Here is a 21,893-nt window from a genome sequence, read left to right as displayed (position 1 = left end):
AGCTGAGTCTTTTATCGTTGGAGCAAAAGAGAGTGAGAGGCGACTTCATCGAGGTGTATAGATAATATGAGGCATTGATGGAGAGATACAGGTGATCCTGTAGGTGTTACAGGACCCTGAAGACCCACATCTCAAAGCTCAACAACAGCTTCTTCCCCACTGCCATCAGGTTCTTGAATCAAACTGAAAACACTAATTCTACCTTGGACGGTATTTCCCTCGGATTGGATTAAATAGCATGTCTTATGAGAATAGGTTGAGCAAGAAGATCTGCTCACTTTGGAACGCAGGAGAATGACAGGTGATTTGATAGAGGCGCACAAGTTGATAAGAGGCATAGTTGGAGTGGATAACAGAGCCTTTTTCCCAGGCTAATACCAGAGAGCATAATTTTAAGGTGATTGGAGGGAAGTGTAGAGGGCAGTCAGAGATAGGATTTTTACAGAGAGTGGAGGGTGTGTGCAATGCCATACCATGCAGGGTGGTACAGGCAAATACAGGAACATTTAAGAGACTCTTCTATAGGCAGATAGATGAATGAAAAATGGAAGGCTGTGTAGGAGGGAAGTTTGAGATTGATCTTGGACTAGGTTAAAATGTTACAGGCCAACAAGTTGTGTCAAACAGCCTGTATTATGCTACACTGTTCTTTGTTCTAAGCTAATCTACCTGAACAATGATCGATTCATATACCTCACTTACTGTTGGTTAAGAACTTGCTGTGCTCTTTATGATTCGTATTTAGCTTTATAACAGTGACTGCTGTAGACAATTCATGGAGAATCAGGTGTCTTGTGAGTGAGTAGGTGAAAGATATGAAACACCAGTTTGACTCTTTCTATCCGTCTACCTGCCATTCTGTTTATCTATATGCCTATCTATCTAACCTTCTGTCTAGCTATCTTTCAAACTATGTTTCTGTCTATCTATCTGTTTGTCTGTCTCTGTATCTATTTATCTGTCTATCCGTTTACCATCAATAACTATCCACCCCTCTTTCTCTGTCTATCTATCTATCTATCCATCTATCTATTCATCAGTATATCCAGAACAACTATGACCTTCTTCTATATGGTATTATTTTGTGGTTCTAGTAGGTGAATACACAATATACGGACAGAAGTATTAGGGAACACCTTTCATTACTAGTTTCTACCAGCAACACCAGTAATGTGCCTTTATAACTTAACAAGATTCACATGACAATAAATTCAACTTTAAGTTTAAGGTTCTACCTCATTCAGGCATGCAGATCACATTATTAGAAAATAAGATCATAAGACCATAAGATAGATGAGCAGGATTAAACCATTTGACCCATTGAGTCCGTTCGACCATTTCATCATTCATCCAATTCTTTCTCAGGCCCAATCTCCTGCCTTCTCCCTGCATTGTTGTATGGAACTGAGACAGATTTTAGACATAAGTTCATCTAATTCTCTTCTTACTTCATTCTTGTAAGGAAATCATTGTTTCTATTGATAGAAGTTCAGCAAGTTTGCTGACGATACTAAACTGGGTGGCAGTGTGACATGCGAAGAGGACGTTAGGAGAATACAGGGAGACTTGGATAGGCTGGGTGAGTGGGCAGATACTTGGCAGATGTCATTCAATGTGAATAAATGTGAAGTTATCCACTTTGGAAGCAGGAACAAGAGGGCAGAGTATTGTCTGAATGGTGTAGAGTTAGGTAAGGGAGAAATGCAAAGAGACCTAGGAATCCTAGTTCATCAGTCAATGAAGGTGAATGAGCAAGTGCAACAGGCAGTGAAGCGGGCAAATGGAATGTTGGCCTTTATTACAAGGGGAATTGAGTACAAGAGCAAGAATGTCCTTTTGCATTTGTACAGGGCCCTGGTGAGACCACACCTGGAATATTGTGTACAGTTTTGGTCTCCAGGTTTAAGGAAGGACATTCTGGCAATTGAGGAAGTGCAGCGTAGATTCATTAGGTTGATTCCTGGGATGGCAGGGCTGTCTTACGCAGAGAGATTGGAGAGATTGGGCTTGTACACGCTGGAATTGAGAGGGGATCTGATTGAAACGTTTAAGATAATTAAAGGATTTGATAGGATTGAGGCAGGAAATATGTTCCAGATGTTGGAAGAGTCCAGTACCAGAGGGCATGGATTGAGAATAAGAGGTCAGTTATTTAAAACAGAGTTGAGGAAGAGCTTCTTCTCCCAGAGAGTTGTGGAGGTGTGGAATGCACTGCCTTGGAAGACGGTGGAGGCCATTTCTCTGGATGCTTTCAAGAAGGAGCTAGATAGATATCTGATGGTTAGGGGAATCAAGGGATATGGGGACAAGGCAGGGACTGGGTATTAATAGTGAATGATCAGCCATGATCTCAGAATGGCGGTGCAGACTCGAGGGGTCGAATGGTCTACTTCTGCACCTATTGTCTATTGTCTAAGTTATTGTTTTGTTCCTGAAATGGGGCAGCACTGCGTTAGTTTGCAGTGCAGGCAATTACTAATCATGGTTCAATTCCCAGCACAAACTCTGAAAGGAGTTTGTATTGCCTGGATCCATTCCAGTTTGCTTACTAATGCAACAGGTCCACAGCAGATTCCATCTCATTGGCTCTTCATTTAACCCTGGATCGTCTGGACAGCAAAGATGCATGCATCAGGATTCTCCTTGTTGATTCAATATATCATTTTCTCAAAATGAATCAATAATCTTCAAATTCTTGGTCTGAATACCTCCTTGTGCAACTGGATCCTTGAATTCCTCACTTGCAGACCCCAGTCAGTTCGGTTTGGCAACAACATCTCCTCCACAATCTCCATCAGCACAGGAGCGCCACAAGGCTGTCTGCTTAGCCCCTTGCTCTATTCACTTTATACTTATGATCATGAGGCTAAGCACACCTCAAATACCATATTCAAGTAAGCTGACGACATCACTGTCATAAGCTGAATCAAAGGTGGTGATGAATCAGTACATAAGAGTGAGATCAAAAATTTGACTGAGAGGTGCAACAACAAAATATTCTCACTCTATGTCAGCAAGACCAAGGAGATAATTATTGACTTCTGGCAGAGGAACCCAGAGGTCTTTGATCCAGTCCTCATCAGAAGATCAGAGTTTAAGAGTGTCATCAATTTTAAATTCCTCAGTATTATCAATTCAAAGGACTTGTCCTGGGCCTAGAAGTCCAGTGCAATTATGAAGAAGGCACAGTAGCACCTCTACTTCCTTATGAGTTTGTGAAGATTTGGCAATACATCTAAAACTTTTACAAACTTCAATAGATATGTGGTGGAGAATATATTAACTGGCTGCATCATAGCATGGTATGGAAATACCAATGCTCATGAACAGGGAGTCCTACAAAAAGAAACGGACATGTCCCAGTCCATCACGTTTAAAGCCCTCCCTACCACTGAGAACTCTACATGGAAGGTTGTCTCAGGAAAGCACTTTCTGCCATTAGGGACCCTCACCACCGAGGTCATGCTCTCTTTTCACTGCTGCAATCAGGATGAAGGTACAAGAAACTCAGGACTCACACCTGCAGATTGAGAAATAGTTATTACCCCTCAACCATCAGATTCTTGAACCAAAGGAGATAACTTCACTCAAATTCACTTCTCCCATCATTGAAATGTTCCTACAACCCATGGATTCACTTTCAAGTACTCTTCATCTTGCACTCTTGATCTTTGTCTTCTACATACTGGTTGAACACCCAAGTTGGTGTGATCTTTCATTAGTTCTATTGTGGTTATTATTCTATTATGGATTTATTGAGTATGACCACAAGAAAATGAATCTCAGGGTTGTATATATTTACATTTACATATATTAATAATAAATTTACTTTGAACGTTCTCACTGTAACCATATGGGCTTCCTCCAGATGTTCCAGTTTCCTCCCATATTTCAAAGATGTAGAAGTTAGTAAGGGTTAGTCTGTTGTGAGTATGGTATTTTCAGAGTCAGGACTAAAATCACTGGTATATGTCAAGAAATTTGTTGTATTGCAGCAGCAGTATTGTGCAATACATGATAATGAGAAGAAAATATAAATTACAAAAAGAAATATATAAAAATAAATAATGCAAAAGGTGCAAAAAAAAAACAAAAGAAAATGGTGAGGCAGTGAACATGGGTTCATTGTCCATTCAGAAATTGGATGGCAGAGGGGAAGGAGCTGTTCCTAAAACATTGAGTGTGTGTTTCTTCAGGATCTTGTACCTCCTCTTGACAATGGTAGCAATAAAAAGAGGGCATATCCTGGGTGATGGGGATAGTTAACGATGGATGCTGCCTTTCTGAAGCATCACCTTTTGAAGATGCCCATAATGGAGCTGGTGGAGTTTACAACTTCCTATAGCTTTTTCTGATCCTGTGCAGTGACCCCTCCATACCAGACAGTGATGCAAACAATTAGAATGCCCTCCACAGTACATCTGTCGAAATCAGTGAGAGTCTTTAGTAACATATTAAATCTATTCAAACTCCTAATGAACTCCTATTTTGGCACTGGGGACATGCACTTGCAGGCTGTCCTCAGCATAATCCTTACTGATTTGATTTAAATCACATGACATACTTCACTGGATGTTTCGAGGTACATTTGACAAATAAAGCTAATCTTTTATCTTTACCTGCAGTCCATAGTTTTTTTTTCAACTCTGCAGACTGTGTGGCCAATGTTTGCACTGTTTAGCTATACTCTGTGAGAGAGACCGCTCTGAATGCTGCCATGCTATTCAACAACTCCAACAGGGAATAACCTGCCTGCTGCCGTGCGAGTAGGAGACTCTGCAGCACAGGATCCGGTATAGAAAGCCAAACAATGCTGGTCCGAGGAAACAGATGGGTTTCTACTGGGCTGCTTTGTGTCAGGAGACTAGTCCTTGTTCAAAGACTCAGCAGGCAGCCTAGATGAATATTTCACTGCCAACACAAACCTTAATCAGTAAACGTGTTAAGGACACTGTACCAAAGAAGTTTATGAGATGTTCTCAAACCAGCAACCACAGATGAAACAGGTGATCCACTCCCTACTGAAGACTAGGTCTGCAGCATTCAAATCAGGTTGCCCTAACCATTACAAGAAATTGAGATATGACTATCAATATCTATCTATTGTATCTATATATCAGGGATATATGTAAAGACTGAACACCACAGCACCAGTGAGGATAATGAAGGTTATGGTGAAGAGACAAATTAGTGCTTACAGTTTTGAACTGGTGGTTTGGACCATATTTAAGGATTCATCTTCAGATCTGAATAGGTGTGCCATGACCATCACTGACCTCATCCAGACTTCATGTGTAAAATGAAGGCTTTCACGCATGGCTAAATGTGTGCCTTTGAGGACACACCGAGTCATCCCACACCAGAGATTCTGAGAACAGATGTGAAGGAGACAGAAGAACTGAGAAAGGGTAAAAGCATTTTTACAATATCTCTTCCCACTCTGTCACTTGTAGAAGTGCTGTTCCATCAGCCATTTTTCATCTTTGCCATATCTGTTTGCAGGATGAGGATTTCCATCTGAGATGTCCTTCTTTTTCAAAGAATGAGGTCTCCCTTCTGTCACTCTTGATGTAGCCTTCACCCATATCTCCTCCATTGTCTACACATCTGCCCTCACCCCATTCTCCCACCATCATAACAGGGATAGAGTTCTGCTTGTGCTTATCTACCAGACCACAACCTCCAAATTCAGAACATCATTCCGTGTAACTTTTGCAATCTTCACGGGACCGCTCACTACATGACTACTTGTGTCCACTCATCCTTCCATTGATCTACCTCCTGATACTTACCCCTGCAAGTGTGACAAGTGCTACACCGACCCCCTGCACCTCATTCCTCACCACCATTCAAGAACCACAAACTGTCCTTCCGGGGGAGGCAACACTTCACCAGAAATTGCTGCCACCTCTACATTTGTGGGGGAGTGTTGAATTGAACAACGTTGCTCTGTCTGACACAAAAGGCAGGATCTCCTGGAAGCTACCCATTTCAGTTCACTTCCCTTTCCCATTCTGACAAGTCTGACTGTGGTCTCCTTTACTTCCATGATGAGGCCAAAGTTAGACTGGAGAAGCAACACCTCATATTCCAACTAGGATGCCTCCATGGACATCGATTTCACTAACTTCTGATAATTTCTCCTCCCTCCCTCCTTCTCCCTTTCCTCATTCCCCTTTCCAGTTACCTTTTCACTCCTCCTCTTCTTCTCACCTGCCCATCACCTGTTTCCACACCTCCTTCCCTTATTTTTCAATGATCCGCTGCCCTCTCCTTCTTCTTCAGCCCTTTACCTCTTCTACCTGTCACCTCCCAGATTCTCTCTTCATCCCCCTCCCCCACACACCCACCTTCCTCTCACCTGGTTTTACCAATTACCTGCTAGCTTTTACCCCTTCTGCTCCTCCCCACATTTTATCCAGCTTCTGCCTCCCTCCTTTCCAGTCCTGATGAAGGGTCTCAGCCCGAAGCATCTACTGATGCTTCTACTCTACAACAGATGCAGAGTTTCTCCAGCATTTTGTGTGTGTTGATTGATGACCTTAATTTCCTTTTGAACTAAAGTGTTCTTTCTGAGTAAAAACTCAATTTAATACTCGGTGGGAGCACTACTATAATCTAGACAATACACTCAGTGGCCACTTCGTTTGGTATCTCATGGTCTTCTGCTGCTGTAACCCATACACTTCAAGGTTTGACATGTTGTGCTTTCAGAGACTCTCTTACTACTCTGACATCTCTCATTTTGCTCACAAAACTGCCATTCTTTGGATTTTTTTTTGATTTTCACTTCATTCTCTATAAACTTTAGAATCCATTGTGTGTTATCACAGTTTCTGATGTACTTAAGCCACCCTGTCTGGCACCAACAATCCTTCCACAGTCAAAATCACTCAGATCAGAATTTCCCAACCTGGTGCCCACAGATCCCTCAGTTAAGGGTATAGGTCCATTGCATAAAAATGTTGGGAACCTCTGACTTAGATAGTATTTCTTCCCCATTCTAATACTTGGTCTGAACAGCAACTGAACCTCTTGACCATGTCTGCATGCTTTTATGCATTGAGTTCCTGCCACATGATAGGCTGATTAGATATTTGCATTAATGTGCAGGTGTACATGTGTACCTAATAAAGTGGCCACTAAGTATACTTAAATTATTGAAGCTTAGATTGTCAATAGTGATCAGCTCAGGCAATGTTATTACAACTACTGGATCCAAACTTGATTCATTCTAAAACCCAAAAGGATATAGCAGCCTCTCTCTGAAAACCATTAAAGGCTTGAACAGAAACATACCCACTGATGACAATTCATATTTACTATTCTATAAAACAGCCTGAAACTTAATATTAATTGACATTTGTTTAGTGGCTTTGCACAGATGGGAAATAGAATTGTCTTTGCCTGTTGTCGCAAGCCACAGATTAAAGTAAAATCTTACTGCTTCAAGGGGAGATAACAGACATATAATCCCAGAGCCTGTATAGGATGTTGTGTCCGACATTGCGCACTGGTTTCATAAACACCGGGGAATGCAGCACCGGCAGTGACGTATATCTATGTTGTGCTTTATATTTAGTATAACATCACAAGGCACTTAGCTGGACCTCATTAGGTGAAACCTGAGAGTGAGACTTGAAATATTTGAACTCCTTCTTCTTCTTTTCCCCACTCCGGTCCCTTATATCTTCTCACCTGCCTATCACCTCCCCCTGGGTACCCTCCTTCTTCATTTTCTCCAATGGTCCACTCTCCTATCAGATTCCTTCCTCTCCAGCCCATTACCTGTCCCACCAACCTGGCTTTATCTATTACCTTCTAGCTAGCCTTCTTCACCACCACCACCATTTTAGTCTTCTGTCTTCCCCCTTCCTTTCCAGTCCTGAAGAAAGATTGCTGCCTGAAATGTTGACTAACTATTCATCTTCACCGATGTTGCCTGACCTGGTGAGTTCCTCCAGCATTTTGTGTGTGTTTTACTCTGGATTTCCAGGCATCTGTGATATCATTTGTGTTTACAGCACAACCTAAGGACATGCTGGGGATAGGCTTTAAGTGTTGCCACACATTCTGGTTCCAACATAGCATTCCCACAATGCTCAGCAGAACACAGAATGCAATAAAATAACAACAAAACAAAACAAGCCCCTTTCATCTCTCCCACCCATCCTCTCACAATACAGACAGGCCTCTGGGCCCTCCCGGCCGCCAAGTTTCGAACACCTGACTATGTCTATGGTGGACATAAAATGCTTGGTATGAGCAGGATGGCCCAACGGTTCGCATTCTATGTTGTATGATCCTAGGACTTTTTTACCTTATGACAAGAAGCTGCAAATAATGGAGTTAATAAACTGTAGCTGTTTATAACAATCAACTGGAGGTCACAGGACTGGGGATTTTGCCAAATAATATAGCAGGACATGCTGGAGTGCATCACTTAATTCGTACCTACTCTAAGTGTGGTGCTCTAAGGGTATGTTTCCAGCCTAAATCAACAACCCCACCATTCAGATCCCTATGGATATAGCCCAGTCCATCACAGGAAAACCACTTGTGTACACGCAATCATTGTAAGCATGGATAACTTCACTCACCTCAACACTGAACTGTTCCCACAACCAATAAATTCCACAACTTATGTTCACAGTGTTAGTAATTTACATTATTTTTTTTTCATTTGGCACATTTTTTCTTCTTTTACGCATTGGGTGTTTGTCTACCTTTATTAGTGTGTAGCTTTTCATTGATCTTTGTGAATGCCGACAAGGAAATGAACATCAGGGTGTTACATGGTGACATATTTATTTAGCGATGCAGTGCAGAGTAAGCACTTCTAAACTGCCAACCCAGCAACTTCCGAGAAACCCGATTAACCTGAACCTAATCATGGGACAATTTGCAATGACTAATTAACCTACCCTGTACATCTTAAGACTGTGGGAGGAAACTGGAGGACCTGCAGAAAGTCCATGCATTCCACAGGGAGGATATACAGAGGCTGCTTATGAAACGCCGCTGGAATGGAATACTGAGTCCTGGAATGCACTGAGCTGTAATAGTGTCATGCTACTCTGGTGCTCCAAAGTACATATATGTTCTTTGATAATAAACTTACTTTGAGTACAAACTTAAACTGTAAACTTTGTATAGCATTTGCACATTCTCCCAGTGATTACATGTGTTCCCACGTTCTCTGCTCCAGTTCCATTCCTATCCCTATGGACCCTGTGAATTGCCCCTACTGTGAGGGTGAGTGGGCAGAATCTGCTGAAAGTGTGCAGGAGAGTCAGGAGAGGGAAATGGGACATGGGAAGGAAATGGTGCACACAGTGGGGGTGGGACAAATGGGAACCCACGCAGTGATGGGGAGAGTGAAGCAGAAATGATGGGATGAAGTAAGTCAAAGAGAGGTCAGAAACTTAGACCCACCAGGTAGCACATAATGAAACATCAACTTAATTTGAGTTGAATTATGAATTCCATGCTAACACATCTTCCCACTGTGCTAAACTTATAATATAGATATTACACAACGGGAGACTCAAAATTGCAAGCCATTGGAAAGGTGAAATAATTAACTCATTCACTAGGATCATAAATGAAAGAATAAAAAGATGGAATTAACAGTGTTGGCAACAATTTTTATTCAAACCAGTGAATTAATTTACAACACTGTTTTTTTTTTATTTTTATTTCTGTTTTTTTTTCATCAAATACTTCTCAGGAGTAGCTCAGAAAAAGGGGTGAATTTTAACATCCCTGCATGCATAGATGGTGGCAGCATGGAAATTGGAAATTCATCTCTACTAAAGGAAGTGTAAGCCGCTCCTTCCCTTCTGTAGCCTGCAAGTCAACCCTTGGGCAAAGTGTAACACCTGCTTAGTGTTCCCCCCCCCCCCCCGATCAGGGTCATGTGAAGCAAAGGGAGCAGGTGGTGGATGGTTGTATGAGCAGCTGCTGCATATCACAAGTCCTGGTTATCCGACCACTGACGCCAGGCAGACAATCTCTGAAGAGTATTGACAATGGCTCATAAAGATATTGCCCAGAAGAAGGCAATGGAAAACCACTTTGATAATGGCTGTAAAGACACTGTCTAGAGGAGGGTAATGGCAAACCAGTTCTGTCAAAAAATTTGCTTGTCATATGACATTGCAAAAAAAGTTGATGACATGCACTGGATCACAAGAATTAGATCAACCCCCTACACTCCCTTAGTGTTGAGTGTATATATCAAAGAAATCAACGTCAAAATTATTGGATCCTGAGATGCTGAGCACAGCCCTCGAGTGTCATCATGATTGCATGCCCACAGTTTGCTAACTTTCACCCTTTTGTCAGTTCTTTTGGAATGTGGGAGGAAACCAGAGCACCTGGAGGAAACCCACACGGTCATGCAGAGAACGTACAATTTCCTTATAAGGTAATGTACCCAGGTCACTTGTACTGTAAAGCGTTACACGAACTGCTATGCTACTGTACTGTGTGTTACAGTGACAGAGAAGGTGTAGTGCAAGTGAACTAGAAAAGCGATAGGGCCACGACAAAGTAGGTCTTATGAACAATGTAACATCTTCATTGGAATCACCCGCATCCAAGTGAAGAGGGTTTTCCACATCTCAATCTTAAGTGACCTGCCACCTATTCTGTGTTGCCCTGGTTCTAGCCTCTTCAGGCAGTGGGAGCATCCTTCCTGTATCCATCCCGATTAGACCTGAAGGAGTTTCATAAGTTTCAATGAGTGCATGCTGCCAGGATATTTGTAACATCATATATGTAGAAGTTAGAGCTTTAATAACAAGCCAAACTTCCCAAGAAAATAAGGTTGTGGGTGTACTTTATTTATTCTTGTGTGTGCTTTATTTCATTCTTTTGTCACTGTCAGCCCTGCCTTCATCTCTGATAACCACTGTCCCTCTGAGCTGAGTGGATACATGGCAGCGCAGTAGCTGAAATGCTCCTGTGCACATAGCCTTTGTTGCCCGGCAGCTGAAATTAGGCACAGCTAGAAAAAGTTCATGAAACATGAAAGATTTTCTTTATTGCATTGTATTTCAGGATACCCTATAGTTAATAAATAAAATGAAAACTGTTGATTTTTCAATTTTCATTGTATGCATATTACAAAAAAACACATTTAAAGTGCTGCACAGTTTTCAAGCCCTGTAAAAATTTCCTGCTTAGACAAATGGTTGGTCTGTGGAGCTCTTAAAAAAAATGCGAGGGAACATTTTTGAGCACTCTAAACTCTAGAACTTCCATCCCATCCGTTGTTCAATCTCCTGTGAGAATAAACTTGATAAATTCTGCAGATGATGGAAATCCAAAGCAACACACACAAAATGTTGGAGGTTCAGCAGATCAGGTAACATCTATGGAAATGACTTCAGGGTGAGACCCTTCATTCGGACTGGAACGAAAGGTGGAAGGTGCCAGAATAAAAAGGTTGGTGGAGGGGAATGAGGATAGCTAGAAGATGGGCTCTGAGGTTCCTGTATTTCTCACATGATGGCAACAGTGAGAAGAGAGCTTGACCGGGGGTCTCTGTTGATGGATGCTGTTTTCATGCGACACGCTTCAATCGTGGGAAGGACTTTACCCATAATAGATGAGGCTGCATACAATACTTCCTGTAGGATTTTCCATTCAAGAGTAATGGTGCATCCATACCAGGCTGTAATGAGTTCAGAGATGTGTTGCCCTCACCCTACTCTGGCAATACTGAAAGTAATTTCTCAGCCATTTTTTTTTCTGACTTAATTCACAGTGAATAGGAAACAAATAAAGATGTCCATAGAGTCATAGAGCATTAGTAAAGTACAACACAGAAACAGGCCTTTTGGCCCATCTAGTCCATGCTGAACTGCCGACTCTCACCGAACTGCACTGGGACTGTAGCCCTCCACACCTCTACTATCCATGTGTCTATCCAAACTTCTCTTAAACCTTGAAATTGAGCTCACAAGCACCACTTCTGCTGGCTGCTTATTCCACACTCTCATGACCCCCAAGTGAATACATTTCCCTTCGTGTTCCCCTTAAACCTTTCACCTTTCACCCTTAACCCATGACCTCTGGTTCTAGTCTCACCCAACCTCAGTGGAAAAACCCTGCTGGCATTTATCCTATCTCTACCACTCATAATTTTGTATTCCTCTATCAAATCTCCTCTCAATCTTCTATTCTCTAAGGAATACAGACCTCATCTTTCCTTATATCACAGGTCCTCTAGACCTGGTAACATCCTTGTAAATTTTCTCTGTACCCTTTCAACCTTATTTACATCTTTCCTGTATGTAGGTGACCAAAACTGCACACAATACTCCAAATTAGACCTCACAAATGTCTTATACAACTTCAACTTAATACCTGTCTCCTGTATTCTATACATTAATTTATGAATGCCAATGTGCCAAAAGCTTTCTTTACAACCCTATCTACAAGTGATACTACTTTCAACAACTTGCAGACCTGTATTCCCAGGTACCTTTATTCTACCGCACTCCTCAGTGCCCTACCACTCACTGTGTAAGTCATACCCTGGTTAGTCCTACCGAAGAGCAAAATCTTGCACTTGTCTTCAGTAAATTTCATCTGCCATTTTTCAGCCCATTTTTACAGCTAATCCAGGTCCTTCTGCATGCTATGATAGCCTTCCTCATTGACCACTACACCCCCAGTCTCAGTGTCATCCACAAATCTGCTTATCCAGTTAACCATATTATCATCCAGATCACTGATATAGATGGCAAACAGCAAAGGACCGAGCACCAAAACACGCGGCACACCACTAGTCACAGGACTCCAGTTAGAGAAGCAACCACCTACTACTACTCTCTGACTTCTCCCACACATATTTGGTGGGCTGGCGGGGGAAACTTTTTTTTGTAATTTATTTTTTTTATTGAAGTTCATCATCAAACAAATATTTCCATAAGATGTATTTCTGACATTGTACATATATATCATATAATCATATATGTCACAAATCTCCACACAGTATTTATCTGAGGTATACGCTTATAGAAAAGAGTGAAAAGAAAAAAAACAAGCAAAATGAAAAAAAGAATTCTGACAGTCAAGTTATTTAGGAAATTGCATGGAGTATAAATTTCTAAATAGATGACTTAACAAGAAGCTTCTCTATGCAACAGTGAAATTAATATGGTGATAAGATGGAAGCTAAGGTGTTCACTGAGGGAATCACAAAATCCAAGAGTGAGAATTAGACCTTGAAATGCTGAGCACGTTTACTGGCGAAATTAGTTGTACAAGAAATACAACTAATGAAAGCTTCTTTGAGAACAGAGGGAAAGTGACAAGGCTGATTACATTGAAATGACAAGCTGAAATGATCATTTCCAGAGTCACAGAGAAGGTCAGAAGGGTTGTTACTGTCAGGAAGTATTCACAGTGACAGATCGAAAGACTACAGAGAATGATTTTATCTTTGTTTTTTTTTGGAATGGTCTGTAGTAAACATGAACATGCTTTGCCTCTTTAGTACATCAAGCATCCAGGTGACACCCAAAGTCCCACACACACAAGATTCTGCAGATGCTGGTAATCTTCAGCAACGCACATAAAGTGCTGGAGGAACTCAGCAGGTCTGACAGCATCCATAGAGAGTAGTAAGCCATTGATGTTTTGAGCCAAGACATTTCAACAGGTCCAAAGCATCAGCTGCTCATTGCTCTTCATAGATGTTGCCTGACCTGCTGAGTTCCTCCAGCACCCTGTGTGTGTTACCCAAAATCCTGCACAGCTGGTTCCCCTGCTTAGCACAAACCCAGCGTCACTTCTGTCCAGTTCAATTTCTGAGATAATAGATCTGAACTTCAAATGACTTGGGACCTGTACAGACTGCAGCCAGACAAGAATTTCATCCCATATCTTCAGTAGACCTGAAGTCCTAGTTTCACTGGTGTGCCTTATTCTCTCTTTAACCTCCATTAATCTTATAAGCCCATGGAAGGAGACGCCGGAACCAGTGTGGGAGAGGCCTGGAGTCTGTGCTGGATTGGGGCTGGCCCCTCCAGCCTGTGCTGTTCTCCAGCTTTTGCTTGGTGGAAGACGAATTGGATTGTGTACATCTGTGGCTGCAACTAGTGCGAGATAAGAACTGTTATGTGCTTGCTTCAGGACAACATCCTATGCACCATCAATATACAGGCCGAATCACGCGGGAACTTGAGCTATATATGTTTTTATTGTGACCGTATGCATCTGGGCCATTGTAAATATATGTACCTTGTGCTGTGTGGGACTGTTGGTACTGGGTTTTGCTCCTTGGTGCTCGAGGAACAGTGTTTCATTTGGCTATATTCATGTATATGATTGAATGACAATTAAACCTGAACTTGATGTTGCAATTACCATTTGAAGCTATATCACTCTAAAGCATTGTAGGTATCCTATGGTTCCTAACATAGCTGGGGGTGGCAGTGGGGATAAGCTCCCACTACCTTTAAAGTACTCCAAATGGCATGCGATTCTAGCAGCCTCTGACACCAAGTCCAACTCTTGGCCTTCACATGTGGCTAAGTTACTAGGCCCGGTGGAACTGTTTCTACTGACAAGAGAAGGGGAAAAGGCGGATCACTGGGGCCTCAAAACCAGTTGCTTTGGGCAGGTGGGGTTTGTCAGCCTTGAACAGCAGCCCGCATAGGAAAAGGAAAACTCTGATGCCTTGTAGCCATACCCACCCATGAGAAAGGCTTCGGGAGTAAACCCCAAGGAAGAAATCAGAAGCTGGGGTCCCTAAGGCAGTTTGATGTTGTTTACAACTTCATTCTGGCAACCTCTGCGACGACACTGGTGCCAAGCTGTATCAGCGCTTTCCCTTCCCTTGGACAACATCACTGAAACATAGAAACATAGAAAACATACAGCACAATACAGGTCCTTCGGCCCACAAAACTGCCGAACGTGTCCCTACCTTAGACCTACCTAGGCTTTACCCATAGCCCTCTATTCTTCTAAGCTCCATGTAGTCATCCAGGAGTCTCTTAAAAAACCTTATTGTTCCTGCCTGCACCACCACCACTGGCAGCCCATTCCAGGTACTTATCACTGACGTGGAGGCAGGAACCTGCTACATGGGCAACAGCCAGTTCTTCAAATGCTCCCGCCCAGGCTTGCACCCTGGAGAGGACAGAGTCCACCAGGCTGCCTACTACTTAAGGCATTCTGCACAGTTTCGGAGAGCTCAGCTCAACCTAGAATTCTAATGCGTTCATTTCATTGAATATCTATTACATTTCAACTTGAACTTGAAATTGAAAATTCTAGTAATCAAAAATCTTATTCGTTGGAATTCCCAATGCTTTGGCATCTGCCTTACTCATCAGTTGTGAGAGAGCCATATGACCAGAGTGTGGGACAGGTATGAACTGAGGGCTGGGGCTGGATTCAAGACAGAGGACATACTGAAACTTACAAGTGGAAATTACAATGGTGGGTTCCATTTCTCACTTCCTTTAATCTCGATTCTCAGTCCTCTGTGTGAACATACTTTAGGAAATGTGAAATATAAGCATGCAGGTGTATTAATAGAAGTTAGACCCACTTAACTACAGTCTTCCATACTAGGCAACATCCTGGCAAACCCCTTCTGCACTCTCCATGTTGCTCCCATATGCACCCTGCAGCATGATGATCAGACCAAAGGTGCTTTGTTGAACTACTCCATGCAATCTGCAAAAAAAACAGAATTTCCAGATGGCCAACTATTTTGATTCCTATCCCCTTTCCCGGTCCATCATGTTCTCCTCTTTTATCACAATGAGGCCGATCTCAGGGTAGAGGAGCAGCGCCTCATGTCCCATCTAGGAAGCCTCCAATCCGAAGGCAAGAGCATTGACTTCTCCATCCAGTAATTTTTTTCATCCCCCCTTCCCTCTTCTTCTATCCAGCCTCTCTATCCTACTCTCGCCTCCTACCTCTTCTCCTCACCTTCCTATTCTGGTGCCCCTCCTTCTTCCCTTTCTCCTATAGTACACTCTCCTCTCTTATCAGATAGCTTCATCTCTAGTCCTTTACCTTTATCACCCACTTGGCTTCACCTATCACCTTCTAGCTTATCCTCCTTCATTCACCCTACCTTTTTTATTCTACCATATTCCCCCTTCCTTTCCAGTCCTGAGTGTTGCTTTGGATTTCCAGCCGAATTTCACATGTTTAATATTGATCATAAGGTAGGTTACAAGTCAGCACAACATTGCGGGCCAAAGAGCCTGTATTTTCCTATGTTTTATGTATTTGGATTTGAATGTATTTAAATATTACATCCATCCTACAACATGAGGGAGTAAAATCTTTGTGTTATGACTCCATCACAATGTACAGACATGTGAATTTAAAAGTCTAGTGGCTTGTAGAAAGGAGATGTTCCTTAGCCTGTTGCTCCTGGCTTTAATGCTGTGGTACCATTTGCTAGATGGAAGTGGCTGAAGCAGTTTATGGTTGGGGTAACTAGTGTCCCTGATGATCTTCCAGGACTTCTTTCTGCACCTGCTACTGTGAATGTCCTCAGTGGAGGGAATTTCACATCCACAGATGCGCTGGGCTCTTGTACCACTCTCTGCAGTGTCCAGTGATCAAGGTTGGTGCAGTTCCCGTACCAGGCAGTGAAACAGCCAATCAGTATGCTCTCAAAGGTGCCCCTGCAGAAGGTCTTGAAGATTTAAAATACTGAAGGAACTCAATCAGGTCAGGCAGCATCCACATGGGGAAATGGATAGTTGATATTTCAGGTTGAGATCATTTATCTTGAATGTGTCTTCCGATGAAGGGTATTGATCCAAAGTGTTGACTGTCCATTTCCCTTCTTAGGTGCTGTCCAACCTGCTGAGCTTCCCCCAGCATCAGAAATGTTGTTCCCATTAACTTCTCCCTGGTTCTGCCACTCAAAGTTTAGACTGACCAAATAACCTACCAGTTTTTCATTTATTTATTTGTTTATGGGATGTGGGCATCATCAGCTAAGCCAACATTTATTGCCCAACCCTAGTTGCCCTTGAAAGGGTGGTGACGAGCTTGTTTGCCTTTGGAATGTGGATGTAAACCAAAGCACCCAGAGGAAACCCCTGTGGTCACAATGAGGACAGGCAGTACCTGAAGTTGGGACTGTACCTGCCTTTCTGGATCTATGAGGCTGCAGCTCAACTAACTGTACAGCTGCTAGTTTCTCAAAGGCAAATTTCTCGAGATTAAAATTTCAAGATTGTTTAATGTCATTTCCAGTACACCAGAGTAAAGGAGAATGAAATACTTGTTACTCCAGATCCAATACAGCAGAAAAAAACACAATAAGATAAAGAACGCAATAAAAATATATTAAAGTTCAAAGTCAAGGTCAAAGTTTAAAAGACGTTTTACTATCAAAGTGTATACAAGCTTAAGATCCGTCTCCTTATAGGCAGCCACGAAACAATGAACCCCAATAGAACCCATTAAAAAGAAAAGACCATCAAACAGCCAGTGTGCAGAGAGAGAAAAACCAAATAACACAAATCATAAACAGCTATCAGAGCTGAAGTTCTCAACACCAGGCATCACTGCAGCCGATCCAGACCTCCACTAGTTGCAGGCACAGCCTCAGTCCAGCACTGATTCAAGCAAACCCCAGTATTACCAGCCCTTTTCCGGCACCGTTCTGTATTTATGCCCTTGATGGTGGGTAGGCCTTCAAATCTGGTTTGGCTCTTAAACTGATTAAACCTCAAATCTTCCCTCGCCTTGCCTCACTTCTGCTCTGTCACATTGATAATTCATAATACATTGATACATAAGGCAGTTGAAGCACAAAGATTGTTTGTATGTCCATAAAGTAATGCTAGTCACTGGAGTGTCTATACATAAGGTGATAAAGTAGCAGTAATGGATGTTGTGGTGAGCTGGGTTAGTAAGTAGAGATTTCAAACAGCCTTACTACCTTACTACCTGGGGAAAGTAACTGACTTTGATGCTACATTGCCTCCTCCCTGGTGAAAGTGGGACAAAGAGTCCATGAGCAGGGTAGATGGGATCCTGCATGATGTTACTGTCCCATATTCCAGCCCATCTCTGTAAATAGGTCTTTGATGGTGAGTAGACTGTTGCCAATGATGCATTGGGCAGTTTTGACTACCCATTCTGGAGCCTTCCTATCTGCCGCAGTGCAGTTTCCATATCATGTAGTGATTCTGCTTGTTTCGATGCTCTCTACTGCACAGCCTGTAGGAGCCATGTATCTGTTCTCTATCGGCTTAGTATTCTGTGCTGTTGGGTTTATTATGTTATGGTGACTAGTCACTAAGTGAGGGCATGGTAAAAGTGAAGAGAATAAGCTATGTATTCGTGTTTGTTTCGTGGCAGTTTGTAGCTGGGGACCGACAAAAGTTGTATCTTTTGCAGACCACTGAGAAAACACTGAATACTGCTTAATTGTGTTTTTGGTCATTGCTAATAAAAAATCAAATAAAGGGGTCAACTGTTGGAGCAAGTATAACTGTCCTCACTGTCGCAGACAAGCAGCAAATGTTCTGTTTTGAATTTGGATTTGTTTTGTCACTGCAACATGGACATGGACTTTAACAACGTTGTGACCAAGTCAACATTGAAACCTGTTTTAACTGAGTCGGTATAAGCCACAAAGTTTGAGAACCAAACTTTATCGTAAGAATTTTGTTTAATTTTCTGTCATCCTCTTCCACAAAGGAAGACAGAATTATTAATTTTAGGCTAAAAAAACAAGAATTCATTAGTAGGTTAAAACTCTGTCATATCTTTTCACATGTAATTTATGTAACAGCACTCCTACCAAATAAATTCATTTTAAATACTCTAAGGTTTCCCTCTCATTATTCACAAACCAGCCAGGATGCGGAACTAGACTGAGATGTGTGCTGTCATATTAACATGAAGAAGAAGTGGGAGTTTGAGGAAGGGGATGTTGCAATAACCCACATGAATCCAATTTACAAGCTCATTAATTTGACCTGTCATTTCAAAATTACAGTCTGAATGATAATACAATTAAATCAATGCAAACAAAATAATGTGCTGGATTTTTTGTAACCATCAGTGTTGTTTTGGTACAGAAGTGATGGAAGAGAGCAGGGGAAGAAAGCTTTTGGTACATTGGTCTTTATAATTCAAAGTATTGAGTATAAGAGTTGGAATGTTATGGTGAGGTTGTATAAGACATTGGTGAGGCTGAATTTGAAGTATTGTGAGCAGTTTTGGTCACCTAATTACAGGAAGGATATTAATAAGGTTGAAAGAGTGCAGAGAAGGTTTACATGGAGGTTGCTGGGACTTGAGAAACTGAGTTACAGAGAAAGGTTGAATAGGTTAGGACTTTATTCCCTGGAGTTTAGAAGAATGAGGGGAGATTTGATAGAGGTATATAAAATTATGAGGGTATAGATAGAGTGAATGCAAACAGGCTTTTTCCACTGAGGCTAGGGGAGAAAAAAAAAACAGAGGTCATGGGTTAAGGGTGAAGAGGGAAAAGTTTAAAGGGAACATTGGGGGGGGGTGCTTCTTCACACAGAGAGTGGTGGGAGTGTAGAATGAGCTGCCAGATGAAGTGGTAAATGTGGGCTCACGTTTAACATTTAAGAAAAACTTGGACAGGTACATGGATGAGAGGTCTATGGAGGGATATGGTCCAGGTGCAGATCAGTGGGATAAGGCAGAAAAATCGTTTGGCCCGGCCAAGGAGGGCCAAAGGGCCTGTTTCTGTGCTGTAATATTCTATGGTTCTATGAATGAGGGGGTTATTATTTATTTAGCGTTACAACATGTAGGCCATTCTGTCCCTTTAAACCACACCAGCCCAGCAACCCCCAACCAACCCAATTAACCCTAACTTAATCATGGGAGCATAGATGGTATATTTGTTTGGGTTAACCGGAGAAATCAGTGGTAACAGAACATTACATATGTAGTGACCACAGGATGGACTTCAATGGCACAAAACTATTGTGCTGCACCAATGGCTTTTGGGATCATCGGGTGAAGGAAGCTATTGAACTAAGTCTAGAGAATAAGAATTTTAACCAAGTCCAAGGTCTCACTCTAAGTAAGAACTGGAATACAATTTTAAACAAAGTGGATAGCGGAAACCTAATTGTTTGAGGACTAACCAATCAAGAGGGATGGGTGACAGGAGTTGAGTGTATGTACACACACACACACACACACACACACACACCTCCTGTCACCGGACTAGACATGCCTCGATATCATCCCTGATGAAGATGGCAACATTTGTCATTGAAACATTGGTTGAAATTGACACTTCTACCCAGCTGGAAGCCCAAGAAGAGTTTATATGTCATATACACAGGGAAAGCACTAGATCCTTTATAAGCAGTGTGGTATAAAAGAAAATATATGGTGTTTTAAAATAATTATTAAAATATTATTGCATATTTCAACATATTCCTGTGTGTCTATGAACAGAAATTGTTTTGTTGAAGGGAATTATGCCATTTAAGATATTAAATTAGATCACTTTATGGGTTTCCTTGTGAAATGATTGAACTGAAACGATGCACTAAAATTAGCTCTTTGACCCAGTGTAAAGTGGAGTTTATTGAATCCCAAGCATCGAGTATTTAATTGATATATCCTGTATCTAATCATTATGGTAATTCTGAGATATGATTACAACTGAATTTAAGCAATTTTGCTTAATCCATGCATCAACTGCATATTTGTACACTGACTTGATTCTTTGCCGCAGAAATTATCGTTAAGTTGTCTTTCTAATTTATGTAGCACATTTTACAGACTCTGCACTTCATGGACATAACCCTCTCCACTATTGAGGATATCTTCAAGAGGCGGTAACTCCAAGAATGCTGCATCTATCATTAAAGACCTCATGTTCTGAGACATGTCCTCTTCTCAATACTATCATCAAAATCAAAATCAGAATCAAGTTTACTATCACTGTCGTGAAATTTATTATTGTGCAGCAGGAGTACATTGCAATACATAATAAAAAGTAATAATAATATATATATAATTAAATTAAGAAATTAGTGCAAAAAGAGAACAGAAAACAAAGTGAGGAAGTATTCTTGGGTTCATTGTCCTTTCAGAAATTTGATGGTGGTGGAGAACAAGCTGTTCCTGAATTGCTGAGTGTGTGTCTTCAGACTCCTGTACCTCCTCCTTGATGGTAGCAATGAGAGGAGAGCATGACCTGAGTGATGGGTGTCCCTAATGATGGATGGTTCCTTTCTGAGGCATTGCCTTTTGAATGGGGAGACAAGTGTCCATGTTGGAGCTGGATGAGTATGCAACTATTTGCAGCTTTTCCCAATCCTGTGTAATGGCCCTGCATTCGAGACAGTGATGCTACCAGTTGGAATGCTCTCCATGGTACATCAGCAGAAATTTGCGGGAGTATTTGGTGGCATAATGCATCTCCTCAAACTCCTAATAAAATGTAGTGCAGGCACAACCCTCCGTACTATTGAAGGTATCTTCAAGAGGCGGTACCTCAAGAAGACTGCACGTGCTCTGGGACATGCCCTCTTTGCAATACTGCCATCAAGGAGGAGGTGCAGGAGCCTGAAGACCCACACTCAACATTCAAATAAGATAATCACTATCTCTCTCTCTCCCTCTCTTTCTCAATCTCTCTCTCTATCTTTCTATCTCTCCCTCTTTCTCTCGCTCACTCTCTTTCTTTCATTCTCTCTATCTCTCATTCTCTCTCTCCCTCTCTATTCATTCTTAATCAACTTCAGATTCAGATTTATTTTTTATCATATGTGCATCAAAACATACAGTGAAGAGCGTCATCTGCATTAACAAGCAGCACAAGAGGACATTTGATAGATGCATACAATATTATGAGGGGTATAGATAGCCTAAAAGCAAGCAGG

Source organism: Hypanus sabinus, chromosome 15 (genome assembly GCF_030144855.1).
Source record: "Hypanus sabinus isolate sHypSab1 chromosome 15, sHypSab1.hap1, whole genome shotgun sequence".
Lineage (NCBI taxonomy): Eukaryota > Metazoa > Chordata > Chondrichthyes > Myliobatiformes > Dasyatidae > Hypanus > Hypanus sabinus.
Note: the sequence above shows the minus strand (reverse complement) of the source record.